Genomic DNA, 17,581 nt, shown 5'->3' on the forward strand with positions numbered 1-17,581 from the left:
TACACAGTCACTGTACCAAAAAGAACTGGTCGATGTTTATCCATTTCAGGAGATGGCATATGTTCTGGTTACCTAGAGCCACTCTGACAAGAATATATCACAAATGGGATGGCCTTAACAAACAGGAGTTTATTCTCTTACAGTTTGGAGGCTTTAAGTCCAAGTTCAAAGTGCCCGGCTCTAGGAGCTGGGTGAAAGCCCCTCAGCCTTGGGCTTCAGCTCTGCCTCCAGCTCCCAGTCCATTGAAGCTAGAGGCTTATCTTCACTGGTTTATCTTCAGCAGCTGCTGGCTGCTGTGCCTGACAAACCCAAAGTTGACAAGTAAAAAGACACAGTCCTGATGTTACCAAACCACAGGGCAGGTGATTCATTGAAGTCCACTGAAAGTCCCAAGGTCAGTAGAGCATGGCAGGCTGCTGAGCAATGACACAGCTGCATGCACGGTTCAAGCGTGTCATAAGCTAGAGACCATTCCCCAAGGCTTCTGCTTATATACAGAAAGTAGACCACATTCCCTAAGACAGCTGCTCAGCTGCTCAGAGTAGATTCCACCATCTAGTTGATTATCAGTCTCATCATGAAGAATACTACATACAGCTGCCCAGCCACTCACCCAGGCCCAGCCAAGTTGACACACAAACTGAACTACCACAATTCCACCCTTTGTCAACTTGGCATCTGTACAGATCTTCACTGGGTGGCATCTGTACAGATCTCTCTCACTGGGTGGCTCCAGTCCCCTAGTTCCTCTAAGTGATGACCTCACTCCCTTGGCCTGGTGGGCCCTGCTAAGTTGACACACAACTCCGACTATCACAGTCTACCCTTTGTCAACTTGTCAGTTGTACACATCTCCTTAACCGTATTTAATCTCTAAATAAGGGCAATTATAAAGTCATATTTGAACCTAACATGATATGCTAACACACATACAACTGAAATGCATTAACCCTGTTTACATTTCATAGTTCATAACAGAAGGAAACAAAAATATTTCATGCACATATACAATGAAGAAATATAACAATCACAGTCCTTGTTTCTGCAACTGGTCATGTGGTCATAGCTGATATTCAGAACTACCTTCTTCCACCACCCATTCTGTATTTCCCTTGCCCTCAGCAAGCACCTTAACTTGTGGTTCTTTGCCTGGTGGGGTGACCCAAACCATTCCTGAAGGATCTGAGCCATTATTAGTCACATCAGAGCTGAGTTGCTGTAATTTTCCATTGACTTTAATCACAGAGTATGGTAGTACTAGGAGACATCCTAAAGAATCTCCTGTATTCCAGACATATTCTTCTTTACCTCCATTATGTAATGTCAGTCCAACTTCTCCTTGGTAATCTGTTGATCCAGAGGAATGAGGAAGTCAAAATGGCCAGGTGACATTCTTAACTTCCAGTTCAATGCAATCATTATTGTTTCTCCAGGTGGGAGTGTTCCTCCTTTTTGGACTAAGATCTCCAGACCTGCAAAGCATAGGGTAGCAGGGACAGGAAGCAAAAATTTTTTGAGTTGGTCACTAGGGGTAATAGTGAGTGGTACCACTCCCATTCCCACTCCTTGGTTCCTGGACCCATGAATCCTGGTTATTGGAGAAATAGCACCATATATTGAACACTGGTTTAGAGCATATACAGCCTCCCAGAGAACATTGTCCCCACCCTTCAAAATAAAGCGACATAGTTGGCACTGTAATTGTGTTTTTAGTAGGCCATTCCATCATTCTATCAGGATGATGGGTAACATGGTAAGACCAGTGAATTCCATGAGCATAGGTCCATTGCCACACTACATTTGCTGTGAGGGAGTCCCTTGATCTGAAGCAATGCTGTTTGGGATACCATGACGGTGGATAAGGCATTCTGTAAATCCATGGATGGTAGTTTTGGCATAAGCATTGCATTCAAGGAAGGCAAATCTGTATCCAAAATAAGTATATATTCCAGTAAGAACAAAACATTGTCCTTTCCATGATCAAAGTGGTCCAACATAATCAACCTGCCACCAGGTTGCTGGCAGATCACCCTGAGGAATGGTTCCCTATCACGGACTCAGTGTTGGTCTCTGCTGCTGGCAACTGGACACCCAGCAGTGGTGGTAGACAAGTCAGCCTTGGTAAGTGGAAGTCCATGTTGCTGAGGCCCATGCATAGCCTCCATCTTTGCCACCATGGACACTTTGTTCATGAGTGCATTGAACAATGGCAGGAGTAGCTGGAGAAAAAGGATGACTGGTTTCCACTGAACATGTCATCCTATCCACCTGATTGTTAAAGTCCTCCTCTGCTGAGGTCATCTTTTGGTGGGCATTCACATGAGACACAAATTTCTCTACTCCTTTGGCCTAGTCAGAGGAGTATATCCTCTGTGGAGAGATATATCCACAGACTTCTTCCCCATATATCCTTGTCACCAATTTTCCACTCATGCTCCTTCCAAGTCCCAGACTATCTGGCCAAGCCATTAGCCACAGCCCATCAATCCATAAATAATTGCACATCTGGCCATTTCTTGTACAATGCAAAGTGAGCAGCCAGATGCATAGCTCAAAGTTCTGCCTATTGGGAGGATTTCCCTTCACCACTGTCCTTCAGGGAAGTCCCAGAAAGGGCTGCAGTGTCACTGCTGCCCACTTTCAAGTGGTGCCTGCATATCACACAGAACCATCTGTAAACCAGGCATGAGTTTTCTCTTCCTCTGTCAACTGAACTCCCCATGAGGCCATAGATGAAAACTGGGAGAGGAAAGGTAATGTGACTGGAGTGGAGATCATAGGCAGTTGAGCCACTTCTTCATGCAACTTACTTGTGCCTTCAGGTCCTGCTTGAGCTCAATCTCTGATATACCACTTCCATTTAATGATGGAGTGCTGCACACACCCAAGTTTGTGACTCTGTGGGTCAGAAAACACATAGATCATGATAGGCAGCTCAGGCCTCATGGTGACTAGGTGGCCCATGGTTAGGTGGACAGTCTACTAAAGCCCAATAACAAGCCAAAAGCTGTTTCTCAAAAGGAGAGTAGTTATCTACAGAGGATAGCAGGGCTTTGCTCCAAAATCCCAAGGGTATGCATTGCAATACACCAATAGGGACTTGCCAAAGACTCCAAACAACATCTCTATGTGCTACAGACACTTCAAGCACAATTGGATCAGCTGGATCGTGTGTCCTAAGTGGCGGAGTAGCTTGCACAGCATCCTGAACCTGTGGCAAAGCCTTCTGTTGTTCTTGGCCCCATAAAAACTAGCAGTTTTATGAGTCACTTGATAAATAGGTTGAAGCAACAAATGAGGGATATGTTGCCTCTAAAATCCAAAAAGGCCCACCAGATATAATGCCTCCTTTTTAGTTGTGGGGGAAGCCAGATACAATAACTTATCCTTCACTTTAGTGATACCTTGACATGCCCCACACCACTGGATTCCTATAAATTTCCCTGAAGTGGAAGTGCCTACATTTTTGTCGGGTTAATTTTCCACCCTCTAGCACACACGTCTCACCAATATGTCTAGAGTCATTGATACTTCTTCATGATTATGTCCAAGCAGCTTAATATTGTCACTATAATGGACCATGTGATGTCTTGTGTAAGGAAAAGGCGATTTAGATTCCTACAGACAAAATTATGACATAGTGCTGGGGAGTTGATATATCCTTGAGGAAACACTGTGCAAGTATATTGTTGGCCTTACCAGCTGAAGACAAGCTGCTTCTGATGGTCCTTTGAAATCAGTATTGAGAAAAAGGCATTGGCCAGATCAATAGCTGCGTATCAAGTACAAGGAGATGTACTAATTTGCTTAAGCAATTAAACCACATCAGGAAAGCAGCTGCAATTGGAGTCACCACCTGATTAAGTTTGCAATAACGTGCTGTCATTCTCCAATATTCATCTGTTTTTCGCACAGGCCAAATAGGCAAATTAAATGGGGATGTGATGGGAATCACCACTCCTGCCTCTTTCACGTCCTTGAGGGTGGCAGTAATCTCTGCAACCACTCCAGGGATGGAGTGTATATGATTTACTATTTTTATAGGTAAAGGGAGTTCTAGTGCCTTCCACTTGGCTTTTCCTACCATAATAGCCCTTACTCCACATGCCTGGGACCCAATATAGGAATTCTGGCAATTGCTTAGTATATCTATTCCAATTATGCATTCTGGAACGGGGGAAATCACTACAATATGGATTCAGGGACCCTCTGAACCTACTGTGAGATGTACCTTAGCAAAGACTACATCAATAACTTGAACTCCATATACCCCTACTCTGACTGGTGGGTCACAGTGATGCTTTGGTTCTTCTGGAATTAGTGTCCGTTCAGAGCCAGTGTCCAATAATCCCTGAAAAGTCTGATTATTTCCTTTTCCCCAATGAACAGTCACTCTTGTAAAAGGCCTCAGATCACTTTGAGGAAGGCTGGAAGAAAGATTGATATTATAAATTTTTGGCAATGTAGTGGGATCCTTCCTCAATGGGATGTGGACTCCCCTTCATTCAAGAGGTTGTGGGTCTGTAAACTGATTCAAGTCTGGGAATTGAAAGAGAGGCTGTGACTCTGCATTCTGGCAACTCGATCTAGACTGCTGTTCATGGGACCTAGAATTCTTTTGTCTACACAGATCAAGTAAATATTTAGTAGGTTTTCCATGTATTTCACTCCTAGGAACACCATGCCTAAGTAGCCAATGCCATAATTCCACACAAGTTAGAGTATTATGATTACTGTTTTGACTCTGCTGTCCATTATGGAAACCACACCCACCTTGTTGATTAAGTGCTGCCACTTGTCCCCTACCACCAGGGGGTCCAATCAGCCCCATCTTAGTTAAGTGTCTTAGTTCAATTAAGGCAGTTCCCACTGTCAAATTTGGCTTCCATAAAACAGCTATTATAGAAGTCTTTAAGGATGCTGGGGCTTTCTTCACAAATTTGTTCCTCACCATACTGGTGAGAGACATATACTCTGCACTCTCCATTTCTGGCTCTAGGGCTTTAATGCACTCTAACATGCCAATTTCCTTAAGCCTCTTGATACCTTCTTCTACACTATATCAAAGCAGATCTGGTATTTCAACTTGACTTAAGGTAGGCCACTGCATAATCCATGCTTCAGGAAGCCAACCAAATAAACACTTAGATCCTTTCCTAACCTCTGGAGCCAAAGCATTGAATGAAGTATCCGTATTTAGTGGGCCTAAATCAATAAACTCAGACTGATCCAATGTTACATTTCTTGCACCATTATCCCACAACCTCAGTAGCCATTCCCACACATATTCTCCAGGTTTCTGTCTGTACATGTTAGCAAAATTAACTTGGTCTTTTCAGGTATAGCGTACCACTTCCTTAGTCACACTTTGTATTTCACCTTTTGGGGCTAGCTTGGACTTAACTTTAGTTATAGGTCTAGCAGCAACAACAGGTGGTTGGGGCAGTTCCAGAGAACATTCAGCAATGTCTTCCATGGCATCTACCTCAGGCAATGACCCAGCAGGAACAGTTGGGTTAATCCCATCAAATGGAGATGGAAGGGATAATGGTTTTATGTCAATCCCTTCAAATGGGAGGGATTCAATAGAATTTACAGGCTCCATATCCTCATCTTCATGATTGTCTGCCCATATGCCTCCATTCCAAGTTTCAGGATCCCATTTTTTCCCAGTCATTGCCCTCATTTTAACTTCAGACACCATTCTGGGTTGACAATTCAATTGGCGTTGTAAATCAGCCACCCTTACAGTAAGACTCTGGGTTTATTTTTTGGCAATATCAGTTCTGCTAGTAAGAGAAATAAGGCTTTCTTTCAGAGCACAGCTGAAAACATTGAGGTCTTTTATGTGGCACTTGAGCTGTGACTCAGCAGCCCTGAACTCATCTCTCTCTTTCACCACTTTGTCTAGTGTAAGTAGGATCAACCAACTAGCTTTCTTATACTCCTCATGCTGAAAAAAATTTCAGAAATGTATCAAATATGGGATCATCTACAGCCTCACTTCTCAAAAATACCTGTTCTGTTGGTGGTGCTATTTTGCATATCACTGTTGCCACCTCACACCATGGGTTAGCAGGGCCCTCTTTACTAATGGAGGCAGAGTCCCCAGTGCCTTCATGATTAATCAAATTGGAGAACCAAAACAGAATCAGTGAGAACAAATTTAGGAAGCCCATCCTTATGATTTTGTCTCTCTAGAACTACTCCTGGTACCAAATGTGTTAGGCTGGGTTCTCTAGAGAAGCAAAAGCAGTAAAGCTTAGAGAGAGAGAGAGAGAGAGAGAGAGAGATTTATCTTAGGAAAATGGCTCATATACATATAGAAGCTGGCAAGTCCCAAGTTCTTGGATGAAACATCAAGGTGGAGGCTTTCCCAGTTCATTCAGCTGATGAGCTCAAGGTTGGCAGGCAGTATACTGAGTGCTGACTTCAACAAATGATGAATCCAAGAACTCCCGGCTGAACAGTGGATTGTTCACTCATAGATAGTTGTAGGTAGCACAACAGGATCCTGATCCACAGAAGAGTGGCTCTTTTTCCTAGCATGTCCATAAATATATTGGAAGCAGGCCACACCCCTAGGGAAACTTTCTTTCAACTGATTGGCTGCTTGAAACATATACACCAAATCTCATCATAGGAAGAGCCTACCTCACAACTGCTTAAACCACTCAGAATTGTGGTCCAGCCAAGTTGACACACAACTCCAACTGTGACATATACCATAGCTTGTTGGTACATTCCTCTGTTTATACAAGACAAGTAGGTTGTTTAAGTCCTTTTGCTATTATGAATAATGCTATGATGAAATTAGGTATGCATATATCATTTCATGTCATGGCTGTTATTTCTCTAAGATATATACCTAGTTGTGGGATTATTAGATCATATGTTATTTCTATTCCACCTTTTAAATGAAGCACCATGGAGGAATACAGCCAGAATGCTCTTTAGAAGTAAGAATGGTCAGGTTTATTTTAAAGTATTTTGGTCTTGTTGTCATAAGGGACCAGTCCATGGAGAAGAATATCATGTTTGGTAAATAGGGGGTCAGTGAAAAAGGGGAAGATCCTCAACAAGCTGAATTGACACAGTAGCTGTGATGATGGTCTCAAACATAGCAACAGCTGATGATGGCACAAGACTGAACATTCTTTTGTTCTGCTGAACACAGGGTTACTATGAGTCAGAGCTGACTCAATGGCACCTAAAAACAACAATGACTAATGTTTGGGAGCATTTCTTCATGTGTGTGTTAATTGACTTCTTTGTTGAATGTTTTCTTTTTGTTCATGCCCTCTGCCAATTTTTAAATTGGATTATTTGTGTTTTGTTGTTAAAGTACTGAAATTTTCTGTAAATTTTAGAGATTAGCCCCTTGTCTGATACATCTTTGCAAAAATTTTTTTCCCAGTCTGTGGGTTGTCTTTTAACTCTTGGTGAAAGTTTTTATGTGTATAAATGTCTAATTTGTAGGAGGTCCCAGTCATCTATTTTGTCTTCTAGTGTTTGTGTGTCTTGTTAATTATATTTGATAGTGTATTCCTACTCTGAATTAAGACCCCTAAATTTGTCCCTATTTTTTCTTTAATGGTCTTTATGGTTTTAGATTTTACATTCATGTCTTTGATCCAGTTTGAATTTGTTTTTGTATATGGTGGGAGATATCGGTGCTGTTTCATTTTCCTAGAAATGGATATCTAGTTCTAATAACAACATTTATTAAAACATTTATTTATTAAAAAGATTGTGTCTTCCCTTTTTAATGAGTTTTGGCCCTTTGTCAAAGACCCACTGTCCTCAATTCTGTTCCATTGGTCTATGAGACTCTCATTGTTCCATTACCAGGCTTTTTAACTACTGGGTTTCAACTACTGTTACTACTTAGTAGTGTTTGAGATTGTGGAGTGTGAAGCCTCCTAGTTTGTCTTCTTTGTACCACTTTACTTCTCCAGAGTCACTTTCCTTTCCATATAAAGTTGGTGATTAGTATTTCCTTCTCTTTAAAGAAAGTCGATGGTATTTGGATTGGGATTGCAATATATCTGTTGATTGCCTTGATTATTATTGACATATTCACAATGTTAAGTCTTCCTATCCATGAGCATGGTATAGTCTTCCATTTATATAAGTCTTTTTTGATTTATTGCAATAATGTTCTATAAGTTTTTTTTTTTTTTTTTTTTTGGTAGGTCTTTTGTGTCTCTGTTTAGATTTATTCACAAGTACTTCTTTTTGGGTGCTTATTGTAATGGTATTGGTTTCCTTATTTCTTTTGCAGAGTTCTCTCCATTAGTGTTAAGGAATCCAATGTATATTTGTATATTGATCTTTTACCCTGCCACTTTGCTGAAACTATCAATTCATAGTTCCAGTAATTTTCTTACCGAGTGTTTGGATTTTGTCTGTATAAGATTATATCATCTGCAAATAGAGATAGTTTTACTCCTTTACTACCATCCTGATGACTTCTATTTTCATTTCTTGTCTTATTGCTCTGGCAAGGACTTACAATAAAATACTGAATAGAAGTGGTGATAAAAGACATCCTTGTCTGGTACTCATTAAAATGGGGAATACTTTCAGTTTCTCCCCATTGGGAATAATGTTGACTATTAGTTTTTTATATATGTCTTTAGGTATATTGAGGAATTTCCCTTCTATTCTTATTTTGTTCAGTGTTTTGATCAGGAATCGGTGTTTGATTTGGTGAAAAGCCTTTTCTGTATCAATTGATATGATTATGTGGTTCTTTTCCTTTGTGTCATTTATTTGATGAATTATGCTGTTTGTTCTTCTATTGTTGAAAAATCCTTGCATATTTGGTATGAATTCCACTTGGTCATGATATATTATTTTTTTCATATGGTGTGGGAGTCTATTGGCTAGGATTTTGTTGAGAACTTTTGCCTCTATGTTCATGTAGGATATTAGTCTGTAATTCTCTTTTGTCAGTGGTGTCTTTGTCTGGCTTTTGTGTCAGAGTTATGCTCACTTCATAAAATGAATTTGGGTGTATTCCCTTCTTTTCTATGTTCTGGAATCTTGTGGTAAAATTGAGGTCAGCTCTTCTCTGAATGTGTTGTAGAATTCACAAGGGAAGCCATCTGGACCAGAACTTTTCTTTTATTGTTTTTTTTTTTTTTTTTTTTTTTAATGACCTGTTCAATTTCTTCTTCTGGTATGGGTCTGTTCAAATTTTCTACCATCGTTTGTGTTAGTTTAGGCAGGTAGTGTGTTTCTAGGAATTGGTTCATTTCTTCTAGGTTTCAAATTTTAGAAGTACATTACTTCATAGGATCCTGATTGTATTGTTCAGTTTTTCAGAATCTTTACTGAGTTTCTTTCTTGTTCTATCCTTCACTGAAAGTAGTGTACTGAAATCTCCTACTGCTATTGTCATATCTTGGTTATTGTGGACTTGTTTTAATTATACCTATTTCAGGAGGGGGAATATGATCAAGAACCAAGTTTGCTGAAGGAAGAAGTTGAACCTGCACTGAATGAACTGGTGAAAAGCAAGGCTCTAGGAATTGAAATGTTTCAACAAACAGATACAATTACTCTTCTATGCCAAGTAATTTGAAAAACAACTACTTGGCCAACTGACTGGAAGAGATCCGTATTTATACTCATTCTAAAGAAAGGTGATCCAACAGAATGTAGAAATTATAGAACAATATCATTAAGATAAAGCACAAGTAAAATTTTGCTGATGATAATTCAAAAAATACAGCAGTATATTGACAGGAAACTTCCATAAATGCAAGCTGGATTCAGAAAAGGACATGGAATGAGGTATATTATTGCTGGTGTCAGATGGATCTTGACTGAAAGCAAAGAATACCAGAAAGATGCTTACTTATGTTTTATTGACTATGAAAAAGCATTCAGCTGTATGGATCATAACAAAATATGGGTAACATTGAAAAGAATGGGAATTCCAGAGCACTTAATTGTGTTCATCAGGAACCTGTACACAAACCAGGACGCTGTCATTGGAACAGAACAAGACGATACTGCATGGTTTAAAATCAGGGAAGGTGTGCATCAGGGTTGTATCCTCTCACCATGGTTATTCGATCTTTATGCTGAGCAAATAATCCAAGAAGCTGAACTATGTGAAGAAGAACATGACATCAGGGTTGGAGGAAGACTCGTTAACAACCTGAGATATGCAGATGACAACCTTGCTTGCTGAAAGTGAAAGTGAATTGAAACACTGATGAAGATTAAAGACTACAGTCTGCAGTATGGGTTACATCTCAACAGAAAACAAGAATCCTCACAACTGGACCAATAAGCATCATCACAACAAATGGAGAAAAGATTGAAGCTGTCAAAGAAAGATTTCATATTACTTGAACACACAATCAACTCCCATGGAAGCAGCAATCAAGAAATCAGATGTTGTATTGCATTGGGCAAATCTGCTGCAAAAGTGTTGAAAAGCAAAGATTCCACTTTGAAGACTAAGGTGCACCCAAGCCAAGCCATATTATTTTCAATCACCACATATGCATATGAAAGGTGGGCAATAAATAAGGATGATCAAAGAAGAATTGATGCTTTTGAGTTGTAGTGTTGACAAAGAATACTGAAAGTACTATGAACTGTCAGATGAAGGAATAGATCTGTCCTGGAAGAAGTGCACTCAGGATGCTCCTTGGAAGTGAAAATGGCCAGACATCATCTCACTTACCTTGGTCATGTCAGAAGGGACCATTCCCTGGAGAAACGTATCATGTTTGGTAAAGTGTCAGGTCAGTGAAAAAGGAGAAGTCCATCAATGAGATGGATTGACACAGTGGTTACAACTATGTGCTCAGGTATAGCAAGGATTATGAGGCTGGTGCAAGGCTGGACAGTGTTTCGTTTGGGGTTGCTATGTGTCAGAGCTGATTCGATGGCATCTAACAACAATTATTGTAGAGCTGTCAATTTTTCTTTCAATTCTATTAAAGTTTGTTTTATGTATTTTGGGACTCTTTAATTGGGTGCCTAGATATTCATTTTGGTTATGTTCCCTTGTATGATTTATCCCTTATTCATTATATTATGTTTTTCCTTGTCTTTTATCCTGGTTTTTTCTTATGCTCTATTTTATCAGAAATTAATATTGCTACCACTGCTCTTTTTTGATTGCCATTTGCTTGGTATATTTTTTCCAGCCTTTGATTGTTAGTCAGTTATTGCCTTTATGCCTAAGGGTCTCCTCTTTAGACAGCATACTGATGAGTCAAATCTTCTTATCCATTCTGCAACTCTGTATCTTGATTGATGCATTTAATTCTTTTACATTCAGTATAATTATCAGCAAGTAAGAATATGTTGCTGTCATTTTGTCATTTGTGTGTGTGTGTGTGTGTGTGTGTGGTGTTGATGTTTTCTTTGTTCCATATAATTTTCTGTGCTAAACGCATTTTGTATATGGATTTTATTATCATTTCCTTCATTATTATTTTCTCAGTATTTGCTAAATATTTATGACTTTTCCCTTTTTATTTTGATGAGAAGACTTATTAACTTTCTTTGAGGTTATCCTGTGATTTAGTTTCTTCCCAAGTTTAAAATTGTCTTTTCTATGTTGAAATTGTATTGATTTCCTCTCCATTTGGAAGTTCTGTAATTTCAATATTTATTCTCTTTTTTTGCTTTTTGATTATCCTCATTTACAAATTGAGGTCTGGGGTTCCCTTTATTTGGTCTTGTAAATTATTTTACTTTGGTTACTTTTACATCTGGGTTGGTTTCTAAGTAATGCTCATGTGTGTTAATCACAGTTTGCTGTTTGGTTTGGTTGATTCTGTCTAAAGGATTCTCTTTAGTACCTCTTGCAAAGTTGGTTTTGTTTTTACAAAATTCCTTAATTTCTGTTTATCTGAAAATGATCTAATTTTACCATCATGTTTGTGGGACAATTTTGCTGGGTATATAGTTCTTGTTTGGCAGTCCCCACCCCCAATGTTTTATATATACCATCGCACTGTATGGATTCTGCTAAGAAATGGGAGACTTACTTGTTGCCCTTTGTAGGTAACTTTTCATTTTTCTTGACTTTAAGGATTCTTTCTTTGTCTCTGGTTTTGGAAAGTTTTGTTATGATACATGTTAGTGATTTTCTTTTGGGGTCTGTGGTGGTTAAGTTTGTGTGTCAACTTGACTGGGCCTGGTTAAGTGGCTGGACAGCTGGAGGTAGTTATTCCCCATGATGAGACTGGCAATCAACTCCATGGTGGGATCTACCACAAGCAGCTGAGTAGCTGCTTTTGGTATATGGTCTGCTTCCTGTACATAAGAAACAGCTTTGGGAATGGTCTCTAGCTTATGGCACGCTTGAACCCTGCATGTAGCTATGCCACTGTTCAGCAGCCAGCCATGCTCTGCCGATCCATGGATTTTCAATGGATTTGAATCAATGGCCTGCTGCATCATTTGGTAACATCGGGACTATGCCTTTTTGTTTGTTGACCTTGGGCTTATTAACCTCAACAGCTAGTAGTTGCCTGAGTGAAGAGATTTCTCTAGCATCAGTGGGCCGGGAGCAAGAGGCAGAGCTGAAGCCCAAGTTTGAGTTCTCACACAGCCCCTAGAGCCTGGCACTTTGAACTCGGACTTCTAACCTCCTGAATTGTAAGAGAATAAACTACTGATTGTTCAAGCCATCCCATTTGTGGTATGTTCCTGTCAGAGTGGCACTAGGTAACCAGAACAGGGTTTATCTGGTTTAGGTTCACTGGACCTCTTGAATGCATATCTCCCCATATTTCATCATATTAGGGAAGTTCTTGTCCAAAACATTTTTTACAATTTTCTGGGTTCTTTTTTTTTTTTTTGTCATTTCCTGTCCTGGAATTTCTTCCTCTTGATGGTATCTGCAGCAGTTAAGGTTGTATGTCAATTTCAACTTGGCTGGGCCTGGTTTTGAGTGGCTTGTCACCTAGTGGTAGTTATTCCCTATAAGTAGACTGGCAATCAGCTCCATGGTGGAATCTGTAGCAAGTAGCTGAGTAGCTGCTTTAAGATGTAGTCTGCTTCTCATACATAAGGAGAAGCTTGGAGAATGGTCTATAGGTTTTTCCATGTTTGAACCCTGTGTGTAGTTGAGTCTTCAATCAATAGCCTGCCATGCTCTGTTGATCCTGGGACTTTTAATGGACTTGAATCAATGACCTGCCATGTGATTTGGTAATATCGGTACTGTGCCTTTTCACTTGTGGACCTTGGGTTTTTTTTTTTGCCTCAGCAGCCAACAGCTGCCTGAGTGAAGAGATGCCTCTAGCTTCAGTGGGCTGGGGGCAAAAGGCAGATCTGAAACCAAAGGTTGAGGGGTGTTCACCTAACCCCTAGAGCCTGGCACTTTGAACTTGGACTTCTAGCCTCCCAAACTGTAAGAAACTGTAACAAACTCCTGTTTGTTGAAGCTACCCATCTGTGGTATTTTCTGTTAGAGCAGCATGGAGTCACCAAAACAGTATCCCACATGAATCTTAGGCTTTCTTCATTTTTTTTTCTTATTATTTTCTTAATAGAATAGCATTTAGAGATTTGCCTTTAATCTCACTAAGTTTATCTTCCACAGATTCAATTCTACTCTTTTGACTTTACAATGTGTTATCTATTTCTGAAATCTTAGCATTAATCTGGACTTCTATTTATTGTTTTCGTATCATTTCTTTTCATTTATTTTCCCAATTTGTTCTTGTGTTATTTTCCTGAACTATTTGAGACATTTGTCTTGATGTTCCTTGATCTGCCTCTCAATCTATCCAGTGTAACTAAATATAATACTTTTAAATTCCTTATCAGGTAGTTCTAATGTCATTTCTTTCTTAGGAAGGATTTCTGACTCTGCATTTTTTCCCTTGTTTGAACTGCTTTATCATGTTTGTGTGAACTGGGATTGTAAGTTATCTCTGAGACACTGTGATGTTGTTTGATTAATATTTAGTTGGTGATTGTATGTTGGTGAGATTGGCCCAGTTTTTTGTTTTGTTTTTGCTTTATATTGTTTTGATCTATTTGAGTGAGCAGGGCTGGTATGCTAATCTGTTTTCTAGTTTGGCAACTGTGATAGTTGGAGCTGTGTGTCAACTTGGCTGGACCACAATTCTGTGTGGTTTGAGCTGTTTTGGTGTGGTTGTTCCCATGATGGGATCAGATGACTATATTTTGAGTGGCCAATCTATTGAAAGGGAGTTTCCCTAGGGGTGTGGTCTGCTTATATCTGTGGACATCCTGGGAGAGGAGACATTCTTCTGTGGAACAGGATTCTGTTGTGCTGCCTACAACTGTCTGTGAGTGAACAATCCACCATTCAGCCTGGTGATCTTGGATTCATCATTCGTTGGAGTCAACAACTGGTGTACTGTCTGCCAACTCTGACCTCCTCAGCCCCTGCAGCTGCAAGAGTTGGGAAAAGCCTCCAGCTTGACGTTTGATCCAGGAACTTTGGACTTGCCAGGTTCTATAAGTGTGTGAGCCATTTTCCTAAGATAAATCTTTCTCTCTCTATATATATAAGCTTTACTAGTTTTGTTTCTCTAGAGAACCCAGTCTAACACAGCAACACTTAGGCACTCGCCACCAGTCTTTTGATGAGTGTGATAGAATGTGTACATTGCTCTCTGTTCACTGTGCATATAGGGTAGTTGAGGACAGGTAGAGCTGGTATTGACTGTTGTCTGTTGTTGATCAGTTGTTGCAGAAACTGTTGGTGGACTTTGCCCAGTGGGTGATTCTGAAAGATGTGAGTGGGTCATGTGGGCAAGTTTGTTCTCTGTTGCTGGATGTTGTTGTTGTTGTTATGTGCCATCAAGTTGGACCCGACTCATAGAGACCCCTCCTTGGGTTTCCAAGGCAATATCACTACAGAGGTAGATTGCCCAATTTTCCTTCCGAGGAGTGGCTGGGTTTGAACTTTGGGTTAGCAGTGAAGTGTCTTAGGCACTATGCTACCAGAGCTGGATGGGAATTAAAAAAAAGAATTAAAAAAAAAAAAAAAAAATCAACACCAAAAAAAAGAAGAAAGAAAAGAAAAGAAAAAAAGAACAAAAAAATGCAAACAGCTCAAAGAAGAAAAAATAGATGAAAAGAAAAAGACAAAAAGGGGGAAAAAAAAAACAAGAAAAGTTCAAAGCAGAAAATAAAATCAGGGGACAGGGAAAAGAAAAGAGCAAAAGAAAGATAGTAGTAAAGAAAGAATAATAAAAACACAAAAAGAAATGTGAGAAATGGGAATATAAAGAAGGGAAAAAGAAGAAAATAAAAAGAGAAAAGGAGGGTGGGCAGGGCACCCAGGCAGTGTTTCTGCTGGCCAAGTATGTGACAAGGAGCAGAGCATCTGGTTCCAGAAGGAATTCCCACTAGTCCAAATGGCACCTGAGGGAAGGGGTTCTGGCCCCAGAAAAAGTTCCCACTCACCCACAAGATACTTGTGAATAGGGCACCTCATCCCCAAATGAGTTCCTGCTGGCCTAGAAGGTGTCTGGGGGCAAGACTCTTGGATCTGCAAGAAGGTTTATCCCATCCCCAGAGGTGGCAGGGTATAAAGTACCTGGCCCAAGAAGTTTCTACCTGTCCAGTAGGCAACTGGAAGCAGGGTGCCTAGTCCTGGAATTAGTTCCTACTTATCCAGAAGGCAAGTTTGGGCAGGTCACTTGATCTCAAATGGAGTTCCTGCTGGCTCAGGAGACATCTTGGGGCAGGGTTCTTTGACCCAAAAGAAATTCTTGCATGCCCAAAAGGTAAATGAAACAAGGTGCTTGGTTTCAGAAGGAGTTCCTGCCAACCCAAAAAGTAGCTGGGTACAGGGTCCCTGTTACCAGAAGAAGCTCATGCCATCCCAAAAGTGGGATGGGATCAGGGAACCTGGTACCCAAAGTGGTTCCTGCTTACCCAGTAGGCAGCTGGGGGTAGGGTGTTTCATCTCAGAAACAGTTCCTGCTCGATGAGGAGATATCTGAGTGGTGCTAGGAAAAGTTCCAGCTGGCCCAAAGGGAAGCTGAGAGAAAGATATTTGTTTTTAGAAGGAGCTCGTGCAGAACCAAAAAGCAACTGGGGGCAGGGTGTCTGGTCCCAGAAAAAGTTCCTGCTGCTTCAAAAGGTGGCTGGGCACAGGACCCCTGTTTTCAGATGTCCTGGTGTCCTAAAAGATGGCTAAGTATAGTGAACCTGGTACCAGAAAAAGTTCCTGCCAGCCCAAAGGTGGATGGTAGCAGAGCATCTAGTCCCAGCACCAATTTCTGCCTGCTCAGAAAGCAACTTGGGTCAGGGTGCTTGGTCCAACAAAGAGTTTCTGCCAGTCCAGAGGTGGGTAGAGGTAGGGGATTGGAACACCTCCATTCATTGAAAGGGTGTGAGCTACATGGGGAGCAAGGGCAAATTACATCTTAATAGTGGCCATCCACAAATGCGGCATCTGTATAGTCTTCACAAGCAGAGCTAATTATTAGGTTGCAGTCCTGATTGGAGGACAACCTGCAAATATTCATCAAATATCCATCAGGCCAGTTGGCAGTCCACAGCTCCATATGTCTCCTTATTCTCTGTTTTCTTTCAGTTTCTTCTGTTGTTGCTGTTGTTAGGTGCCACTAAGTCAGCTCTGACCCACAGCTACCCCATGTACAACAGAAGGAAACATTACTTAGTCTTGCACCATCCTCATAATTCTTGCTATGTTTGAGCCCATCATTGGAGTCACTGTGTCAATGTATTTTAAGAGTTGAGGGTCTTCCCTTTATTTGCTGACCCTTTACTTTACCAAGCATCATATCATTCTCCAGGGAATGATCCCTTCTGACTACATGAACAAAGTACATGAGACAAAATCTGTCCATCCCTTCTAAGGAGCAATCCAGCTGCACTTCATACAGGACAGGTTTGTTTGTTCTTCTGGCAATAGATGGTATTTTCAGTATTCTCCACCAACACCACAATCCAAAGGCATCAACTCTTCTTCAGTCTTTCTTATTCATGGTCCAGCTTTCACATGCATATGAAACTATAGAAAATACCATGGTTTGGGTTAGGTGCACCTAAGTCATCAAAGTGACATCTTTGCTCATTAACACTTTCAAGAGATCCTTTGCAGCAGATTTGCCCACTGCAATATGATGTCTGAATTCTTTCCTGCCGCTTCTATGAGTGTTAATTTTAGATCCAAATAAAATGAAATCTTTGACAACTTCAATCTTTTCTCCATTTATCATGATGTTTATTAGTCCAGTTATGAGAATTATTATTTTATTTATTAATTTATTTATTTTTATGTTGAGATGTCATCCATACTGAAGACTGTAGCCTTTGGTCTTCATCAGTTTCTTCTACTAGTTGGTAATCATTCTTTCCTTTGAAACTTCCAGGATTGCCTTCTGTTTCTATTTCAATTGACTTTTCATTTCTTTTTTGTAGAGGTCTAGATAGCTTGTCTACCTGTTTTACTATCTTGCCAGAAGTCCCTCTGCATGATTTTATTCCATTAATTTCGGGTAGGCAAATAAATAAAGAATTCACCATGGTTTTAAAGGGAGCTGTTGTGGCATAGTGCCTAAGGCATTTGACTTTTTTTTTTTTTTTT

Source organism: Orycteropus afer, unplaced genomic scaffold (assembly GCF_000298275.1).
Source record: "Orycteropus afer afer isolate SDZICR_OR568_19922 unplaced genomic scaffold, OryAfe1.0 scaffold00086, whole genome shotgun sequence".
Lineage (NCBI taxonomy): Eukaryota > Metazoa > Chordata > Mammalia > Tubulidentata > Orycteropodidae > Orycteropus > Orycteropus afer.